At 45.3% G+C, this 3,773-nt stretch overlaps 1 long non-coding RNA gene across 1 annotated transcript; it reads left to right on the forward strand.

The window, feature by feature from the left end:
• The first annotated feature begins 1,335 nt into the window (after positions 1-1,335).
• LOC144094976 (uncharacterized) lies at positions 1,336-2,849 on the forward strand. The gene is made up of 3 exons (XR_013306642.1): positions 1,336-1,381; positions 2,144-2,237; positions 2,771-2,849. It is a non-coding gene; the product is annotated as an uncharacterized LOC144094976 (long non-coding RNA).
• Positions 2,850-3,773: the final 924 nt, after the last annotated feature.

Here is a 3,773-nt window from a genome sequence, read left to right on the forward strand (position 1 = left end):
TTTTACTATGAGACGAGGTTCACAGTAAAACGATGACGAGAGCAGCACCTCAGCGCTAGCCAGTTTCGAAGTGCACTCAGCTGCTGCATCGATGCGAAACCGGCTAGGCTTAGCGACGACTAGGGCAGCCAGGGGGTAGCGCGTAGTTCGTTGCCCGGCGCGCCCGCGGGCGGCGTCGTTCCCGAAAGCTCGCCTCGCTCACTCCCGCTGGCTCACTGATTGGCTCAACAGCTTGCGACCTTCACTCGGAAGGCTGGAAAATTGAGAAGCGAGCGACTGGCGCTGCGACTGAGCGATACTTTATGCCCACGTTTGCACTACTGGTGAACAACCGTTAACGCACATATGCTTGGGTTATCGGCTGCTTTGCGGCGAGTCTTAGTTAAGATCGTCCGCGACGCCATCGTCACCGTCCGTGACGCACAGGCTGAGAACTTCAATTCCAGTACGTGCCGAAACAACTCGTATTTATCGTAACGATACGAACTCGAAAACACGCCTGCTTCGATGCGCTAGTGGGCTCTTGCTTGTTAAACTACACGCGATCAGGATGCGGCGAGTGCTAGCCGCTGTTGCATATTAGCTAAAGTGAGACGCAAGTATCGACGTAGTTTCGTAACGCAGTTGATATCAAAGCACTCCGCTTGTACTGGTCACCAATTAAGCTGATAAGTTTCATGATCTCCGGTGAGCGTGCCAGTGTCGCGCAAATTAATGCATAGCAGCTACTCTCCATCGTGCCAATTGCGTTCAACTTATCCACGATATTCGCCAGCTTGAGATACGGCGCTTTTCTTCGCTGTTTTTGTCGTAACTTAGTGATTTTATCTGGCATCAAACGAAATTGCATTCTGTCAACACCGTCGTCTGCTCCGTCGTCTGCTAGGGCATCCGGGTCACTTCAGGGGATCACAGGATCGCAGCTTCTACAAACGACATACCAGAAAAAGTAACTGAAAGCGCTTTAGTAACTTAAATAATCTAAAAATAATTTAAAATAAATGCAATGTCTTTGTTGTGAAAATATTATAAGTATTCATGGTTTCAAAAACAAATTTTTTTGTCGGTTGCAACTTTTCACCGACACGAAAGCGCAGCCGTCGGCGCCATTGCAGCGCAACCGACACGTCGTATTTTGTATTATTTGCCTCTTTGAGGCATTGCTTGAGCAGTTGTACGTCGGACACGTGTGAAGAACTCATTCAATAGGAAGGTGAGCAGGAGTGTGTTTTGGAAGCCAACGACCAGGATTTCGGCCTGTCAACTTTGGCGAGTTTCAACGGGTAAGCCATGAAGAAAGAGTGCTGCGACGTCTTTGCATCTGTTAGGGGAACGAAGACTCCTGCGCAGTTTTACTAAGCCTGGATGAATCGCATGGCCAGTTAGTCCCGCTCTGCGTTTCTTTGCTAATGATCTGTATTCACACGCGCTATTTGTATGCGGCTATATAGGGATGTGAGTGGAGGCAGTCCGCCTGCGGTTGCCGCAGCTATAATGCGGCGCCAAAAAAGCGGGGCCTATATCCTGCATGACAAGTGTTGTTCTCATTGTCTTTATGTGCATTTATTACTCGCGTGCCGTGGTAAATAAAAATGGCACCAGATATCACAACAGAGTTAAACTTTCGCTTGCTGGCGCTTCGACACTCGGTGCAAAAGCATGGATTTGCACTGCGTAGAAGACGATGAGCGAGAAGTGCCGCACGGCGGAGCGCTCGCGCTAGGCCAGCTGCGATCAGACACCGCACTATTTTGCTCAGGGTTAGTACTCATCGGATTAGTGCTTGTGCCTTAATATGCACCATACTAAATTTTAAGACAGTGATCGCATGCGAATGGCTAGTTCATATTCATCGCCTTGTCATTTGTAAACTTGTCTGTGCTTCCACAGTGGAACAGGATTTGAGGCAGTGTTATGCCATAGTTAGATCAATCTTGCGTCTCCTGAGCTGTAAACGTTGATGCTTCCTCTCCTTCTGAGCACTGCAAGCTGACGGAGATGCAACTGCACAATTATTTAGGATTTCTACCTTTTTGCTATATCCCTCGCTTTTGCGGCCCGCATTCAAGTCGATCGCCATTGTCGATGGTTTTCTTGTGACTTATTTTCGCTTTGTTATTTATTCTTGGTTGCGTGCCATCAGCTGTGGTGCCGGCGATTCTCCGAGCTCGGAACTCTTCCCAGGCACGGGATCCTACCCACAGACCTCCCTTCGCCGCACTCACGAGTGTTCTTTGGTCTTTTTTGTTTCTCTTCCCTTTACTTGCATTGCCAGTCGACAAATTTGTGCAGCTTTTAATTGTATGCAGATTTGTTAAATGCGCTAGCAATTTTTCTATGATGCCAAGCTGTGCTGTGAGGTATCAAGTTTCTTGCTAGTGAAGGCATGCTTTTTTCCATTCTCTCTTCTCATTTAACCAAGGCAGACTGGTTGCAACTTTCAATTTAATACCTAGACATTGGTGCAAGGCACCATGATAGGAATTAATGAAAACCTGCACATCCTATATTCAAATTGGTGTGCGGTATTTCAGCCAGCTCATCTTTCAGTGTGGTTATAACAGTCATTGTGACTCTTCTCAAAGAATGTATATGGGTGCATTACATAAAATCTGTTCATTTGTTTTGTCATGGGCTAGCTCAATGGTTTTTTATTTACTTATATTACGTCTAAGTTTAGTTTTTAAAGCAGTAGACGATTTCCTCTCTTGTCATTCGTGACGTGGCTACAGCCACTGACAGCTGTTGCTCTGGATGTATTTATTTGCAGTTGCCAGCGGCCAGCATCTATTGGGCCATGCGTGCTTCCTGCCTTCGGCTGTGTCATCCCTCCTGATCCGTTTATGGTAGTTATTCTTTTTCAGTGATGCATATCTTAGCTGCCTATTTAGAAAAATATTTTCAATATAGGCTTGCAGCTAGGTTTATAAATGCATGAAACTCTACATGCACTTCCCAGCAGTGCCTCAGCTTATAATTACCGGAACTGTAGACTTGTACAAAATATAGTCACTGATGTAGCTCTTGACGCAGCTGCTGTTAACATAAACGTGCTTTGACATTGCACACCTGTTGCCTGGTATGCATATGTGTCCTCGAAAACAACCTATATGTTCATTTATCCCTTTAAAAACATTGTGCTCTACAATGATGGTTTACCAGTATTTCTGATACAGAGACCAAATTGTCATTCAGTAATGTAACATTGCACGATGACACCAATCCTTGTATGATATAGCATCCATGCAATGCACTGGGCAAGCTGCTGTCAGCACAGATTTATTGCTGGTTTATTGCCATAGCATATGGTTATACTGCAGTTTCTACCTCTACCTTCTTAAAGCTGTATACTTGAAAAATTTAAAATTAGTTGAAGGAAAATTCAAAGAAATGTAACCGTAACTGTCTCACATTTTGGTGGACACTTGAACCGTGATATAAGGGAGGGATATAGAAGGGAAGTAATGAAGAGCTGATGCCCATGTTAGATGCCCCTCCTTAGTTAAACATACCTCGCAATTAACACATTTGGTGCAAAACAAACATGGGACTTGCACGTTCACAAGCACCCTCATGTCAGTAAAACAAAGCGCCAATGTTGCCGTACTTTAGAGCTTTGCTCCTAAAAGCGCAGCTGACTGCTGCTCAAAGTTGAGAGCAAAAATATGTCTACTTTTCCTCATGTGCAGTCTGTGGTGCTGGTGCCATTTGCCATGGTGATTGACATTGAGTTGCATGATGCTCAGTCTGTTCCTGGAGTTAGTGATTTTGTC

The sequence above is a fragment of the Amblyomma americanum genome, chromosome 6 (assembly GCF_052857255.1).
Source record: "Amblyomma americanum isolate KBUSLIRL-KWMA chromosome 6, ASM5285725v1, whole genome shotgun sequence".
In the NCBI taxonomy this organism is placed as follows: Eukaryota; Metazoa; Arthropoda; class Arachnida; order Ixodida; family Ixodidae; genus Amblyomma; species Amblyomma americanum.